Genomic DNA, 19,112 nt, shown 5'->3' with positions numbered 1-19,112 from the left:
GTTTGCTCATAACGTAGTTCTCACAACGACCCACATCAACAGATTTTAGACCTTCTAAAACTTCTTTCGCAGCCAGCCTCTTCATTCCTTTCGTGCTCATATGTTCAAGTCTATTGTGCCGTAGACTTGAATTTGAAGCATTCTCAGTAACAGCAGCTATGTTCATATACCCTGCAGTGGTGTATAAGGTTCGAGATTTTGAGCCACGTGCTACCACCGTAGCACCCTTCATAATCTTTCACGAACTCTTCCCTAACTTTGTTGCATAACTTGGGCTGTCCAACTGACCAATAGAGATCAAGTTCTTTTTTAGACCAGGAATATATCTGACATCCTTTAATGTCCACTAATTTCCTATCGGAGTTTTTATGCAGACATCTCCTTTTCCTTTAATCTCCAAATCTTTGTTGTCAGCAAGATACACCTTCTCGAAATTTCCAGACTTGAAATTCCAGAACAACTCTTTATTTGGAGACGAATGAAAAAATGCAACTATCAAAATCCAGGATTCAATCAAACTATCCACGCTGAGGATTAGAGCATCCCCAATGTCTTCTGCTGAATTTATAGAATCATCATCATCTCCAGATTTGTGATTCTGCTTCCTCTTTGGTCTTGTACAACCTGTCCAAAAGTGACCTTTTTCTCCACAATTCCAACACATTACGTTTGGTCTATTTGGAGATTTTTCTCGGTTCTTTGATTTTGATCGCCCATGTTTGTTTGAGCTCTTTGATTTACTTCTTCCCCTTCTATCAACACTGAAAACATTGCCTGATGAATCTCTAGTTTCCCGTTTGCGAATACTTTCGCTGAGAACTACATCTTGAATTTCACCAAATTTCAGTTTATCAGATCCTCGGGAACTGCTGATTGCGGAAACAATAGTATCCCATAACTCGGGTAAGGATGACATCAAAATCAATGCTTTAATTTCATCTTCGAAATTAATTTCCACCAAACTCAGTTGACTTATGATCATATTGAATTCATTTATATGATCAGCAATAGGTCCACCTTCAGACATCTGTAGATTGAACAATCTCCGCATCAAATACACCTTGTTCATAGACGATGGTTTTTCATACATATTTGAGAGCACCTTCAATAGATCTGACATTGTCTTCTCCTTGATAATGTTGAATGCCACGTTTCTGGGTAGCGTCAACCGGATTAGCCCCAAGGCTTGTCGATCCTTGAGCTTCCACTGTTCCGTGGTCATGGTATCCGGCTTCACCCCCAACAGAGGTTCGTGAAGATCTTTCTAGTACAAATAATCCTCAATCTGCATTTAATGCTTCACAGATCGTGGTGAATTTCGCCTAGCTCTGATACCAGTTGTTAGGATCGCACAACAACGCACACACTCAATCTAGATGAACACAAAAAATAGAATAGAGAAAATTACAAGGAGAACTCTGGCTAAAGGATTTATATTTATGACTTCAAGTATGTACAGTAAGAGAGAACACAGAGAATACAGAAAGTTACATTTTCAAAGCTCTACCGGACGGGGTATATATATAGTTCAGTTTACTATATATAACTTTACGAGATTTAACCATTTACTATATATAGCTATTTACTATATATAGCTTTACCATATTTAATCATCTACTATATATAGCTATTTACCATATATAGCTTTACCGGATATAGCTTTACCAAATATAGCTTTACCAGATATAACCGTTGACCAAGCTATAAATAAGCAGCAGGCTCCATAACCCTAACACATTCTGTGACACTCAGATCCCAAGGGAAACATTTTTGTTTATCCAAGACTCATACTCTTAGAGCTTTGTGTAATGCTCACTATATAGACATTAAGTTCACTTTAGGGTTTATCCTGTTACTCCCTTTAGAATTTATTTCGACTATTACAAACTAGTTTAAGAACCTTTTTGAAGATCTAGTTCATTTAATTATACAAGTTGTGAGCATTACTGAGTTAAAAAATCTCACAGTCACTCATAACTACCACATTGAAACTTAAAAGAAAATCTTTGGAACATTATCTTTCTTGACTCCTATTTTTAGAGAACTTTTGTGTTCCTGTGTTCCTGAGGTGTACCTCTTGTCATTTGTTACTTTGATCAGTTCCTTATATTCAGTAAATAGCCACATGGCTGGATTATATCCTCTTATAAAAAATAGTGCAGTCAATAGAAAATGCTAAGGTGTCAATCCTAATGCTAGAAAACCTCAAATATGTCTTAATTTCCAACTTTCCCACTTCCCTCGCACGGACTTACTTTCTTCCTTTAACATTTTTTTTATAAGGTTAACCCGTTTTGGTACTTAGTTTTGTAGTGAGGACCTTTGTTCGGAGTTTTGCATTATTATCCCATAGACACTCCCCAAAAAGACCTATGGGATTTTATGCTCAATGAACAACTCTATCTTGACCTATTCTCTAAGCTTCATGCATTCCCCATGACATAGTCTTAATACTTGCATCCAAGATTTCATGTGTTCCGTCTGATATAATCTGCGTACCTATGTCCAAGGTTTCACGGGTTCTTTGCGACATACTTTGAGTACCTACACCTAGGATTTCATTCATTTCCTGCGATTTAGTCATTGCAAAAGACCCTATTGCACTATTCAGCAGGAGGTCTTTAGGATATCTCGGGTTCTCATTCAAGAGTTCTTTGTTAAGTTTTGAAGTACAACTAAGTAAAAATTCTTAATAAGTACACCCTAATCCATATGTGTCATAAACATTTCTTTGCATGCATAAATCTTCCAAAAGAATCTTGTCACTTGGTATTCATAAAAACCTTGATTTCTTACCAAGTGTCTTGAGGGATAGTTACGTCTACTTTTTCTCTTGGCTCATGTCCCTAAGTTGTTCTAATCTCCTTAAAACCTTTTGCACTTACCGTTAATATTGTAAATGAGTCTCATAATTTTTTTCTTAGTATTTTGAGCCTTTTAAGGTCTTGAAAACATTTTAAAATTCTTATAGGGATATTTTTGTCATTTACCACCCCAAATCGATGTGTTAGGAGTCACTTTTGTCATATTATGGTCATTAAATAAAATGCCATTTAGGGATCACTTTGGTCATAAGCCAGCGATACATAATTATAAGTGCATTTTAGTCATTTTACACCAACTTTTTGGTTTAGCCTCTTATCATAATCTAATGATCATCAAATTCCATACATAACCTTATCATGTCATAGCCTTCTCCTAAAATTTCATGAGCAATAGAAACCATTTAGTATGTTTGGCTCGGGAGCTCATTGAAATCAACATTCATGTGGACACTAATGTTGGAAAACCTTAAATACTTAACTCAAACCTTAATTTCAGTTTTCTCAGTAAGTAGACTTCTTTCTTCTATCAACAAGATCAATAGTTTAATTTGTTTCCTTCCTTACATTGTCCTCCTAATCAAATTTTTTTAAGCCTTGCTAAAGGTCCAATAATGCACTTTTTTGTCCATACGTAATCGAGGTCTCATTTTAACAATTTTTAATTCATATGAAAAGACAACACAACCAAAGGGACTTTTTTATTTTATTTTATTTTTTTAATATTGTGACTCCTCCCCCAAATCAATCTTAAATCATTCCTAAATTTATGATATCTTGAAACTCCCATGCATGTTTATAAATATTTATAAAACATTGACCATGATCGTAATATCTCATCCACACTCTGGCCCGATACTTCTAAACTACCTCATAACTTTCATACTTGCAATTATAGCTTTATGATGGTATTAATATAACACATGCAGAAGCAATTTGGATCTTAGGCACTCTAAGTACATCAATTATAGTAAATTAGCTAACATGTTCAAAAGCATTAAAACTTAATGAGTTTGAATACTAACCTTTTGTAGTTTAAATTCCTTTTTCCTCACGAACCAGTTTCGAACCACCACTAATGTCTTCCCTACTATTCTCCGGCCTTAGAACGGGATTGTGGAATTCGGTGAGTGACTAAACTTGATAGGAATTAATATATGAAAAGAGAGAGTTTTGAGAGAATTTCTCAAAGTTTTTCAAGCATTATTTCCACGTACCTTGATCACTCTATTTATAGAGTCATATTTGCATGTTCATGCAAATTTGAGATTACAAAATTTTGACACTCAAAATTTCACTCAAATTTGTGGGATTTATTTGACAAATGTGTAAGTTTGGTCAAACCAAATTTTGACACTAAAAATTCCACTCAAATTTGTGGAATTATGGGCAAACATGAAAGTTTGTTAAACCATATATTGACACTCAATAATCCACTAACTCAAATATAGATTTTTCCATTAAAGTCAACATTTTGACTTTCTTTATTTTAATTCAACAATTAATTTAAATAATTAATTTCAAATCAAAATAATATTAAATGATTAATTAAACAATTTAATTAATATTTAACGTTAAATGAAATGTCAATTCCAATCAATTCCGGCACATATTGATTATGAATCCCTGTTCATAATTAAAATATTTAAATCTTATTTAAATAGCTCAAATTCTCTCATTTTGTTTAATTCGTAATTAAATCAAAATGCGGTTAAATATATCGTATATATTTAGCGCATATTTCCTAATTTGAGTTCAAACACTTCAAACTCACTCGTTTCACTATTCTAAGGTTTAGTCTGATATGAGCTAGCAAAGGGACCTAATGGACCTACAAATTATGGGCTCCAACGATCCGAGATTAACCGGCTAAACTCATTAACCTTTTAACCAACATTCGTTAACCACTAGGACACTCCACTATAGACTAGTAGTTGCACTCCCCTCACTATAGATATATTTCTGTCCATTTGATATAACCATGATTAGTAAGTCGATCCTTCACAGGTTGTTCGTAACTAGAGCTGGGTCAACTTACTGTTTTTACCCTTAAAGTTACTTCTTGTCCTTAAGTCCCACTGATCCTCTAATGAACAATTGATTTGTGGTCCAACCATCAAACCGAATCCCTTTTGGGCTAATGAGAGGGTAGGGCCCCTTGTTCAAGACCTGGAGTCAGTACTTAAGGGAACAACCTCTCTACTATCCCTAAAAGCGGGTAGGAGTGAATTCTATCTTGCACCCTATGTCCTCAGCTACTCACCCAGTCTTGCCCTTGAAATGGGAGGCTTATTGAGTCGGCGAACTTGGACCACTCTCACCCATGCAAATCTAAGGATAATTCTAAATAAACAGGAGTTCATAGTTAGCTCAAGATTAAGATTGAGTTACCTAGGTCATCGAATGAAAAAATCAGTCTCAATAGTAAACGGCATTATAAAGTGAGAGTGATTTTCTTCATGGTCCGATCTTATGCAATACTCATTGCATAGGACGCCCCCATTCATATGTCTCGACATGTACAATTTAGTGATCACATTGTTTATATCATATACAAAAGTGGGCCACATCCATAGTGACCCCAAGATAAGGTACTCAGCCTCATCCCCATACTATAGATCATTTTGACTATTTACTTGAACTTGATCCACTCTTATGTCTCTACATATAGTTCAAGTAATCATACTATAGCCAGAGTATTCTTTATTGGATTTAGATTAATGATCGTAAAATTCACTTTATTCAATAACGATCTTTACAGAATAAACATCTATAATAACTTTATAGAATATATTTTTGTTTACCAACTATGAGTTTGAGGACATAAAACCCAACACTTTAAAACTTTTCAATTAGTGTTAAGGTAGGAAGGTTTTCTACATCTCAATACTTTTCAATCGAAGGCATGAGCAGGCTGTGCGACGGGTGTCTCTTCGGCAAGCAGAGGCGCATCCCCTTTCCGTCTAACGCATCCTACAGCGCCGGTCAAGCCGGCGTCCCGAGGTGGCAAAACCCTCTTCCTCCTACTGGTCAATGACAAAAGCCACTTCATGTGGCTGATCCTGCTGCAAGTGAAAAGAGAGGCAGCAGAGGCATATTCAAGCGCGAGCGGAGGCCGAATACGGGAAGAAGATGCGAGTTTTGCGCATGGACCAAGGTGGAGAAATAATCTTGGAAAGCATTGGTAAGTACTGCGATGAGCTTGGCATGCAGCGACATCTAACGACGCCCTACTCCCCCAAAAGAAAGGGACTGTGGAGCGCCAAAATCAGACCATCATCGGGACACCAAAGTCACTGTTGATGATGGTCGGGATGCCTGGGAGGTTCTAGGGAGAGGCGGTCATGACGGCTGCCTACCTCCTCAGTCAGTCGCTAATGCGAAGCCTCGACGGGAAGATGCGGTACACATCTCTGAGTGTTCGGTTGCGTCGCATACATGAAGGTCACGTATCCTCCCATCGCCAAGCTCGATCCTAGGGGGCTGAAGGTCATCTTCATCGGCTACGTACCCGGGAGCAAGGCGTACAGGCTTTATGATCCCTACGTGGAGGTGAGCTCACGTGTCGCGCGACGTCGTCTTCGACGAGAACACCTTCTAGAGGTGGAACGACGTGACCAAGCTGGGAGAAGGAGGAGTACAGCATCAGCCACTGTCACTACCGCCAGTAGCTGCACCGAGCACACCTACGCCAACACCAACCACAACTCTTGCTATGCGCCCTAAACAAGTGGAATTCGCAACACCACGTACTGCAAACTCGATGCTGGATGTTGATCACGATGATGGTCTGGCGGCCAAGTATCGGAGGATTGAAGACCTATTGGGAGGAGGTGAACCACAGGGACTGGCAGCGCGTGAGCTTGAAGAAGAGATGGCCCAACTGCATGCCATCAACACAGATGAACCGAACTCCTTCACCGAAGCAAAAAGAAACCTGTGCTGGCTAAAGGCAATGCAGGAAGAGATGACGTCCATTATTGAGAACAAGATGTGGAGTCTAGAGGACATGATGCCAGGATACCGAGCCATAGGCTCAAATGAGTCTTCAAACTGAAGTGTAACAAAGAGGGAGAAGTTGTGAAGCACAAGGCTCGTCTGGTGGCGAAGGGCTATGTCCAGAAGCAATGAGTGGACTTCGAAGAGGTATTTGTGCAGATGGCAAGGTTGGAATCTGTCTGCCTATTGCTGGCGATCGCGGCACATCATTTCTGGGAGGTCTACCACATGGACGTGAAGTCCGCTTTTTTCAATGGAGAGCTGAAGTAACCGTCTATGTCGAATTGATTGTCATATTTTTAGATAGTCATTTGGGCCATGTTTACAGGAAGGTGACTCAGATTTAGTTGGCCACTTCGGGCCATTTTTAGGATAGAATTGTTATTTAAATAAGTCAATTCAATGATAAACAAATAAACATGTTTTTTAGCAAAGTCAAATCCTAAATCTTCCGTACTCTTTTCTTTCTGTTATTTTTTTTTCAGTTTTTTTGTTTTTTCTTCTCCCAACAATTTCTTCGACAATTTTTCTTCGTCAAGGATTTCCTCACCAGTCGAATTGCTCAATCAAAGATAACATAGACTCGTAGGTCTACAACATGGTGGAAGCCATAGACCCAAAGATGTATGAGGAGGCACTAAGAACGGCCAAAATCCTTGGAAAAGACTCAAGAGGAAAGACATCGAGAACTAGTGGTCACTGTCGGAAGGAAATGATCATATGAACCTACAGGGATAGACTATCGACCACAAGCGCGAAGGCCTCGATACGCTGATACACATCCTGCCCAACATGTACACAGACACCCTAGGGATAGAGAAAGGGGCTAAGAACATGAGAAGCTTCGATGCCACGAATGTAGAAAACAACACTGAGGTAAATGTATGGCAGGCTCAAGGATATGTTCAAATGTGGTCGTGAACGTCAAACGACCAAATACTATACTGGGAAGGGTACCAAGAGTCCAATAGAACCATTCAGAGGTCCATGAAGTGGCGAACGAACTTTGCAAACCTGCTCGCAAGCAAAGGAGTATGCATCCACCAGTAAGGATGCTGGAACATTTGACACCGTGGTGACAAGTACGCTCTCTATACTAAGACACTACGCATTAACGTTATTTGATTATAGTTCTACATATTCCTTTATATCCATGCCTTTTGTTAATCAAGCAGGGTTCACGGTAGAACCCTTATTGCATGTATTATATGTTAGTACCCCAATGGGAGTAGATCTAGTTACTGAGAATAGGATAAAAGATGAATAAGTAATAGTAGCTGGACAAATCATAAGCGTAGACTTGAAAGTAGTGAGTATGATGGATTTTGATGTCATATTAAGGATGGATTGGTTAGCCGAGAACTATGCCAGTATAGATTGCCACAAGAAGAAAGTGGTTTTTTCGCCACCAACTAGACCCAACTTTAAGTTTAAAGAAACTTGTACAGGAGTCACCCCAAAGATAGTGTCAATGGTGAAAGCCAAACGCTTGATACAACAAGGAGGATGGGCTATATTAGCATGTGCAGTGGACGTAAAAGGAAAAGAGAAAACAATGGATACGGTATCCATAGTAAACGAATTCTCGAGTGTCTTCCCAAAGGATATGTTGACTTCTGACAATCACAAGGAAATCGTCGACGAAATAAAAATGGTCGAAGAAAATTTGTTGGAAGAAAAAAAATAATGGAAAAATAACAGAGAGAGAAGGTATGCGCTGAATACCCGATGGATTTCATTTCTCATTAGTGGGATATTTAAATAACAAATTACATCTAAAAATGGAAAGATGTGGAAAACTTAATTCATGCGCTTCCACTTGACGTGTACTTCCCACTCACTTTAATTTAATTGTGTGGGTTTAAAGTTACCTAAAAAATATTTAACTAAAAATTAGGGATCACTCTCACTAGTAGGGATTTATCTAACAATCTCCTCTTAAAGCCCTATTATATATCTACCTTATTATTTGAACTCCAATTTGAGCTCGTGCGCCGCCAGTGTAGGTGGTTCACCTCCTCCTAGTAGGTCTTCCATCCTCTGGTACCCGGCCACAAAACCATCATCGTGATCGACATCCAACGTCGAATCCGCAGTATGAGGTGTTGCGAACTCCACTAGATCAAGGGGTGCAGCTGGAGTTGTGGTTGGGGTTGGCGTAGGCAGGTTCGATTCAGCTGCTGGTGGTGGTGACAGTTTTCGATGCTGCGCTCTTACTTTTCTCGACTTGGTGACGAGGTACTCCACCGTGAATTGATTTGGGTTTTGGTTTGCCTCGGTCACGTCGTTCCACTGCCAGAAGGTGGTCTCGTCATAGATGACCACGTGCGACACGTGAGCTTACCCCTCCGTAGGATCATAGAGCCTGTACGCCTTACTCCCAGGTTCGTAGATGATGAGATGACCTTCAGCCCCTTGGGATCGAGCTTGGCGAGGTAGGGACGCGTGTCCTTCATGTACGCGATGCAGTCGAACACTTGAAGATGACGTACCACGGGCTTCTTGTTGTACCAGGCCTGATGTGGTGTCTTCCCATCGAGGCTTCGCGTTGGTGATCGATTGAGGAGGTAGACGGCCGTCATTACCGCCTCTCCCCAGAACCTCCTGAGCATCCCAGCCGTCATCAGCAATGACCTTGCTATCCCGATAATGGTCTGATTTTGGCGCTCCACCACTCCGTTCTATTGGGGGGAGTAGGGCATCATTAGGTGTTGCTGTATGCCAAGCTCGTCGCAATACTTACCAAAGCTCGCCGAAGTGAATTCTCTGCCTTGGTCCATGCGCAACACTCGCATCTTCTTCTCGTGTTCGGCCTTTGCTCGAGCTTTAATGCGCTTAATTGCCTTTGCCGCCTCACATTTCGCTTGCAGCAGGATCAGCCACATGAAGCGACTTTTGTCATCGACCAGCAGGAGGAAGAGGGTCTTGCCGCCTGGGGTCGCCGGCTTGATGGGCCCGCAGATATCACCGTACACGAGCTCCAACGGCTCACTAGCGCGGTAGGATGTCTGAGACGGAAAGGGGGTGCACCTCTATTTGCCGATGAGACACTCGTCGCACAACTTGTTCACGCCTTCGATTTCCAGCAAACCTTGCACCATCTCCTCCTTGTGTAGTTTTCTGTGGAGCAGAAAAGTTTAGGTGCCCATACCTTGCATGCCACCTCCAAGATACTTTTTTGGTCCTAGCCGAAAGGATATGTTGACTTCTAACAATCGCAAGGAAATCGTCGACGGAATAAAAACGGCTGAAGAAAATTTGTTGGAAGAAAAAAAATAATGGAAAAATAAGAGAGAGAGAAAGTATGCGCTGAAGACCGGATGGATTTTATTTCTCATTAGTTGGGATATTTAAATAACGAATTACTTCTAAAAATGGAAAGACGTGAAAAACTTAATTCAGGCGCTTCCACTCGACGGTACTTCCCACTCACTATAGTGGTGTGGGTTTAAAGTTACCTAAAAAATAGTTAACTAAAAATTAGGGATCACTCTCTCTAAAAGGTAGGGATTTATCTAACAGGATATATCAAGAGTTTCTCCTTCACGAGCTGTAGACTTCGGGATAGAACTCAAACCAGGAACTGGACCTATCTCTAAAGCACTAAATGGTATGGCTCTAACGGAATTAAAGGAACTAAAATTACAACCACAAGACCTACTATAAAAGGGTTTAATTCGACCTAGTTTAAAGGAACTAAAATTCTTGTTGGTGTATATCGGTGTTGTTTATGAAAAAGAAAGATGGGTTGATGCACCTATGTATTAACTATAGGGAGCAAAATAAGAGAACAATAAAGAACAACTACCCACTCCCTCGCATCGAGGATTTATTCTACTAGCTCCAAGAGGTGACAGTATTTTCCAAGATAGACCTTCAATCAAGCTATCATCAGATTAAGATTTAGGAAGGAGATGTACTGAAAACAGTCTTTCGAACAAGATATGGCCACTACGAGTTTGTAGTGACGTAATTTGGCCTCACCAACACCCCAGCCGAGTTCATGAAATTAATGAACCATGTATTCAAGGAATGTCTAAACATGTTTGTTATCGTGTTCATAGACAACATTCTAATATACTTGAAAACGGATCAAGAACACCAGAAACACCTCCGAAAAGTCTTAACTATCTTAAGGTATAACAAGTTGTACGCCAAGTTTTCCAAATGTGAATTTTGGCTACGAAAAGTCTCATTCTTAGAACACGTAGTGTCTAAAGATGGGGTTTAAGTGGACTCCACTACGATAGAAGTCGTCACTAAATGGGAACACCCAACTACGGTTACAGAGGTATGAAGCTTTCTGGGTTTGGTAGGATACTATCGAAGATTTGTCCAAGACTTAGCTAGAATAGCCTCGCCGCTTACACATATTACAAGGAAAGGCATACCTTTTAAATGCAATGACGTAACAAAAACACTTCCATTCATTTAAAACTTCATCATAAAACACTTCCATTCACTTACATGTTTGAAAACATCTTTAAAACAACGTAACAAAATTAAAAATACCTTATACTAATCTAAAGCCTAAGAAATGAAATACCATTGTCCTGTGCACATGTCACGGTCTTTACTTGCTATGCCCCTCATCAACCGTACAAGGGTGTCTTGTATTTACCTTAAATAGATGTAGCACACGACTTGGGGTATTTTAAGAAATACTTCGTAAGTGACCCCACTATTGGGGTCAAGGAATGCAAACACATGCTACTATGATTGGGGACCTATGGTTAAAATCATCATCGAGGTGGTCTCCAGTCCGGACAAAATTGGATGTGTAGTACTTCCCTACACATGATCCACACATGTGAGTGTTAGTCCACAAGTAGTTCGCACCCCCTGGAACCATAAGAGTTGGACTAATTGTCCGTGTCAGACGTCTAGAGGTTAGCACACCCCCTAAGTATCATGCAAGGCATGATCGTTATCATCGTCAACATAGTGTACATGTCCGTGAACACACAATATGCATGAGGTCCCTATGATTTTCATCTTTAAATCATTCTTATGACACAACCCTATACATTATTCACACATGACCATAGGTAACATGCATGCATTGGCCTTCATACGTTCATCATCATTAACATCAATTAGTGTTCTATCTTAGAAAACTCATCGTCATAATGCATCATGGTATTTAATACATGCACATCATCTTAATATGAAATATCATCATATTAAATCATCTCATCATGTTATCATGCATCATGTCATCGTCATGTCATCATCTCATATCATCATATACATCATCATATCATCATATAACAACATCACACTATTATATAACATCATCATATAGCATCGTCACATTATCATACAACATCATTATATCATCACATAACAAAAAGCATAAATGACATGTGCAAAGGCCACTAGGCACGTGTCATCATAAATAAGGCAAGTCCTCCAACCGAGCCGATATTAAGGCAACTTACTTGGTTGGTCTTAGTCAAAGTTCTATCAATCTCCAAATTTGCTTGCTTTTGTCCTTCGAATTCATTCTCAATTATGTTGAGACTTCACCTAATTTGAATATTTACTTAATTGTCTTCCTAAAAATCAAATTCCATATTGTAGTGTTTCTAAATTGAGTTTGGTAGTAAAACTTACAATAAAAAAATGTCAATATTATTTAATGATGTTGAGGTCATACCATCCAAATATTGTTCGTTATTATATTATTTTCCTACAACAATTTAAAATGGATACTTGTTAGGAGAAGTATTTTAGGGAATAAGTTTTTGAGAGGTTAATGGAGAGTAAAAAACCCCTTACCACTTTTTTCTTATGTTTTATTATTATTATTTTTTTTAATTATTATTTTTTTTTTAATGGTTGTTACATCATATACCTCTAAAAAAAATTTCGTCCTCGAAAGTGTTTTAATCTCGGAATAACTTTGGTCCTTGTCTATCTGGAAAGGTTTATGGCCTGGAATGTGCATTAAGTCGGTCAAGTATTTACGAAGCATGAATATGTGACATATGTTATATATGGTAAAGAAGGACTGTGGTAGGGGAACCTATATGTCACTAATGTTAAGGATATTTAATATTGAATTATAGTGGACTATATATCATATTTGATATTTTATTATAGGCAAATATATTGTATCAATTTATTGATCTTTTCATATCCTTGTAATTTATTTGATTCTCAAAATGATTATAAACATAGAACTTTCAGACCATTTAGGTTTAGTGATTTTAACAAATATTCTCATGTATAAGAGCCTTTCAGTTTATAAACTTCGATCCTTTATTTTCAATGGCTTTTAAATTCTCTACTCATCTTCTTCTCCACTACCACTATTGGTTTTCATGCTGTAGTGGCGGTCTCCATGGCTGTCGCAGGCGGAGCCGATTGATTACTCTTCGGCTCCACCTTTTTGACCTCCAAATCATCCTTTGCAGGTCCACCCTTTGCCATACTCTATACATACAACATCACCTTCTCCAACACAACCGATTTCTCTCTAGCCAACATAGCCTCTTTCATTTTCTTCCAAATCGGTCCTTCATCCTTTACAAAAACCCTAACCTCAAGATCCTCATAAGCTTTCTCATAAAAAATATATGAAATCTCAACAAACCCACTAACCTTCAGCAAAGGTTTACCTTTGGGATCCAGGCGCCGTGCTGGCCTCTTCGCCAACCAAGTCGCAGCCAGCCTCCTCACCAAAATTGGCTCCTTGACCCATTGGGGCAACTCTTTGGGCTTCAACATTGTCTTCATCCCTTCCTCTCCGTCTATTGGAACTTCACCACCTGCTATGGCGCCGACTACTTCTCCACCGGCTCTGTCTACTGATCTTTTGGAGTCATCAAGGCAAACTCCAATTGCAAAATATGCTCGAGATATTCTTACTCATACTCATTTTCTCAACAGCAAACCAGTCCACAAGATGCAGACACCACTCCATCTCCATCCCTCTCTTTCTTTCGTCGTTGCAAATACACCACAGAGTCTGCATTCTCAAGTTTCTGCCCTCTTCTTCCTCTCTCTTGCCCTTTTCTCAAGATTAGAGTGACGGTTTTATAGCCCACAACCAATGGTTGTTTCTCAACACCGGATTGCTGATCATTCTATTTTCTCTAATCCTACTCTCTATCGATCTCCTGTTGGTGTCTTCTTTATTGACTTTCTCTTTGTCCCATCAATTTCTATTTTTCCAATTTCTTCCTGCTCCTTTCTCCGTTTCCATACTCTCTTTCAATTCATTCCTATTTCATTTTAAACTGCAATTTCTATATCTTCTAATATTAGATTTGCAGGAATTCTTATCAAGATTTTCTATTCTCTCTTTTTTGTTCTCTGTGTTACTTACCAAGGCCCTTCCAATGGCCCTCTCTCTATATTCTCCTTCTTTATCTGGGTTTCCTCCTCCTACTTTGTGGGTAGACATATTCTCGTTGGAGCCAAGTCAACATTGCCGCTACAATTTTTAATGCTCAAGAAAATACTATGCCGCCCAACTAGACGTCTTCTCCAAACCAAGTTGCTGACAAATTCACAAAAAATGTTTCTCGACCTCTCTTTGAATTTTTCATATCCAAGCTTCACGTTCGTTCAAATCCGACGCTCAGCTTGTGGGGGGTGTTAAGGATATTTAGTACTGAATTATATTTTACCATATATATCATTTCGATCTTTTATTATTGCCAAATATCTAGATTTTTGTCTTCCATTACGGCTTACCATAGGTATCATATTTGTCTTCCATCATGGCTTATCGTAGGTATCATATTTGTCTTTTTTATTATAGGCAAACATCTTATATCCATTTATTGCTATTTCTGTTTATTACTTTTTCCATATCCTTGTAATTTATTGATTTTCTAAATGATTATAAATAGAGAACTTTCCCTCCATTTAGGTGTGATGGTTTTAGCAAATATCCTCAACTGGTACGATCCGATCTAACATGTCGATAGGTCTGCTAAAGCATGGACTTAGCTTGTGCTTCATCTGAACCTTAGTATGTTGTTCATCGAGGCTACCTTCAAGCATACTTTATTATCTACTTTAAACTCTAGCCTCTACGTATTACATCAATGTAACATTTTTTTTTTTCTGTCTACACCAAGCTAGCATGCATCCACGTCCTAACATTTTGCACGACCTCATTAGTGGCTTGGACATACTATTCTTCGTTTAAAATGGATGACTATATCACATTCTATGACATTTTGTGCTGAAAGGAAACATTTATGTTCATCCCAGACTCATACTCTGAGAAATTTGTGTAATGCCACTATATAGAACCTTAAGTTTGCTTAAGGGTTTATCCTGTTACTCCCTTTCAAATTTATTTAGACTACTACAAACTAGTTTAAGAACCTCCTCAAAGATCTAGTTCATTAAACTATAGAAGTTGTGGGCATTAATGAGTTAAAAGACCTTCACTCATAACTACCACATTGAAACTTAAAGGAAAGCTTTGAAACATTATTTTTCTTGACTCCTACATTTGAGAGAACTTTTGTTTCTTGAAGTGTACCTCCTGTCTTTTGTTACCTTGATATGTCCCTTATATTCGGTAAATAATTGCATGCCTGGATTATATCCTCTTATCAAAACTAATGCAAAATGCTAAGGTGTCAATCCTAATGCTAGAAAACCTTAAATACGTAGTTCAGTCTTAATTCCTTACTTTCTCACTCCTCTTAACATGACTTGCTTTCTTCTTTTGTTGGGATTTATTCCTTAAAGTCTGGTAATTAATTATTTAGTTTATAACAATAATTTTTATTATTTTATTTGTAATTTAATTGTTATCCATTGTATGCAAATTCAAGATTATTAATGTAATCTTGAACAATATGTGGTTGACATACAAGAGGATCGTGTTCAAGTAATAGCCTAAAGGCTCTGTAGTATATGGATAAGGATGGGTGCTTTATCCTCGTACCACTATTGATACAACCCACTTTATAATCGTTACAAATGATTTGATCCAAATTTTTTGTGTGGAGACATGTAACTGGGGGTATCCTGTACAATGAGTTTGTATAAGAATAGAACAAGAAATATTTAATCACTCATTATAAATCCGTTAATTGAAAAGATTAATATTTCACATGATGATCATATGCGACTCGATCTTAATCCTGAGTGAGTTATGAACTCCTATCTGTGAGGGCTTGTCTTTCAATTTACATGGGTGAGAATGACTCTTTTCGCCGATTCAATATGCCTACCATTTTGGGGACTTGACCAAATAGAGAGTTGGGAACATAATATCATAAGATGAAATTCACTTCTTTTCATATAAGGAATGGAGATAAGTTGTTCTCTTAAGTACTTATTTTGAGACTTGAACAATGGAGCCCCACATACTCGTGGATATTTATATTAATATCATTTTCATGCTCTTAGGATTGTGTCGTATGTCGATCTAACGACATGATGAAATATGACACTCATCATCATATAGCATGCTCAATATGGAAAACATTATCATATTAAGGTAAACGTCACGCAATCATCATGCTCATCATATTGTCATAAAGTTCATCAAGCATATCAAGTACGTCATTCATCGAATTATATAATACTATGCACATCATAAAGCATCATAACTCATACATCATCGTATCTCGTACATCATCATAACTTATACATCATCATACACTCATACATCATCATATACTAGTATATGACATCATACGATACAACTCATGCATCATCATATAATAGTATATGGCATCATACGATAAAGCTCATACATCATCATATACAAACATATGACATCGTAAGACACAGTACATACATCATTATAACTTATACAAATTTTAGTCTATCCTGTAGTAAGGCCACTTACTTGGTTGGCCTTGGCTCAAGTACTCCCTAATTAGCTAAACATAAGCTATCGTTCCTTGAGAGCTGCTTCCTACGTTGTCGAGGTTTGTTTCCTATCACACCATTCACTACCTTTCATTAGTATTTCACAATTAAATTACTAATAATTCAATAAATGTGAAATACGTCTCTAAAACGACCTCGATTACCTTAACTGGGCTCGAAAATGGATCTAGGATGGTTGAAACAGCCGTGGAGCCACCAAAGCGTTGCCGGAGCGTCCAAACCACTCAAGCCGAAGGGTCACTTTCATAGCAACTAGACACATGGCAGCACCAGAGCAGCCCACATCGATGCAGGCATCTCGGGTCGAGGTTCGGTTCGGGTTGGCTAGTGGTCGCATTTACGGTTAGGCTGCTGACTATCTTTCTGTTTATGGACCGGGCTGCTGATTGGGTTTTTGTTTACGGATTGGGCCGCGAGTGAGTTAGGCTGCGGGCTGGTTTTGTTGGGTCAAGGGAACTTGGGCCTCGAGTTTGTAGAGCCAGGTATGAGTCGCGGGTTGCGGGCTGGATTGACATTTGGCTACTGGTCCAAGGAGGGATTTGGGCTTCGGGTTCTACAAGTGGGCTGGAGACAGGTTGCAGGCTAAACTATTAGGCTACGATGCGTTTGGGCCTCGGGTATTCGATTCTCGTCTGACCTGAATCCATTCGATTCGTTTGTAGAAACAAAATTCGCTCTGATACCAATTTGTAGAAAAATAAATTTGCTCTGATACCAATTTGTAGAAATTAAAGGCCGCTTCGATACCAACTTGTAGAAAATAGACGCTCGCTCTGAAACCAACTCGTTTAGATAACTCTCACGAAACTGTGAAGGGGGGTGTCAAGAGGGGAGAGACAAGGAGACAAAGAAATTATCAAAAGCCTTTTTCTATTTCACATAACTTTAACTCTTTCTTGCTCTACTTTTTGTTCTGTGACTCTTGCTCTACTTGTTATGCTTTTACAATGATAACTAAAGCCTATTTATAAGTTTTCGTAAGGCTAAAATTTGCCATAGCTACCGCATATTTTTCTCACCCATAAGCTACTCCTCCCTTAAATTGCGTATGACTTTTGACTGAAATAAAAAAACCAATTTTTTTTCTCTCATTTAAGCTTATTTTCCAACAAAACCACCCATCAACTTAAATGCTCATACTATCTGTCATGCCAATCATCCTCTTGTATTTGTCGAAAAGTACTTTCAGTAGCGGTTTTGTAAAGATGTCCACAACTTGATCCTGACTTGCTACATGCAGCAATTCCACATTTCCTTCCTTCACATGATCTCGGATAAAATGAAATCGAATGTCAATGTGTTTGCTTCTTTCATGGTTCACAAGGTTCTTGGCCAACTCAATTGTTGATTTGTTGTCAACTTGTATTATGGTTGCATCTCGTTGCTTTAGCTCCATCTCACTCAACAAATTTCTAAGCCATATTGCATGGCGCACACACCAAGATGCTGCTACATACTCAGCTTCACACGCCGAGAGTGTCACGATCGGTTGTTTCTTTGAGAGCCAAGTAAATGTTGTGTTGCCCATGAAGAATACATAACCCGATGTACTTTTTCGATCGTCTATGTCTCCGCACCAATCATTATAGAAGTAACCAACTAACTTGTAATCTTTTGTTCTTGAGTAGAATAACCCAAGTGACAATGTTCCTTGAACGTATCGTAGGATTCACTTCAAGGCCTTCCAATATGAATAAATTGGCTCCTCCATGAATCAGCTTACTATGCCGACACTTAATAAAAGATCTGGTCTGGTACATGTAAGATAGCGAAGGCTTCCCGCTAGGCTTTGGTACCTATTTGTATCTACTCATTCTCCTCCATCGTATTTTGAGAGCTTTGTACCTGATTCCATTGGTGTTGATACCGGGTTGCAATTTTCCATCTTGTACTTCTTTAAAATTTCCTTTGCATATTTCTCTTGTGATATAAAAATACTTGTTTCTCCTTGTTTAACCTCCAAAATGACGAAAAATTTCAACAGGCCCAAGTCTGTCATCTCAAATTCTCGCGTCATTGTGCTTTTGAATTCTTCTATCATTTCATCATTGTTGCTTGAGAAGATGAGGTCATCAACATAAAGAGCGACTAGTATCACATTACCTCCACTCTTCTTTGTATAAAGTGAATTTTCGTGGGGACATTGTTTGTACCCATTCTCCTTGAAGTATGTGTTGATACAAGTATTTCATGCTCGTGGTGCTTGTTTCAACCCGTAAAGCGCCTTCTTAGTTTTAGTACCTTCTTCTCTTCAACAATTTTCACGTACCCGAGAGGTTGTTCAAGATATACTTCTTCTTCAAGCACACCATTAAAGAATGCTGATTTGACATCCATTTGAAATATCGGCCACTTGAATTGGGCTACTTGGGAAATGATCAATCGGATTGTCTCCATTCTCGCGACGGGAGCAAACAC

This window comes from Cucurbita moschata, unplaced genomic scaffold, assembly GCF_002738365.1.
Source record: "Cucurbita moschata cultivar Rifu unplaced genomic scaffold, Cmos_1.0 Cmo_Scf00091, whole genome shotgun sequence".
Taxonomy (NCBI): Eukaryota; Viridiplantae; Streptophyta; class Magnoliopsida; order Cucurbitales; family Cucurbitaceae; genus Cucurbita; species Cucurbita moschata.
The sequence above is the reverse complement of the archived record's forward strand: the minus strand, read 5'-3'. Positions refer to the sequence as shown.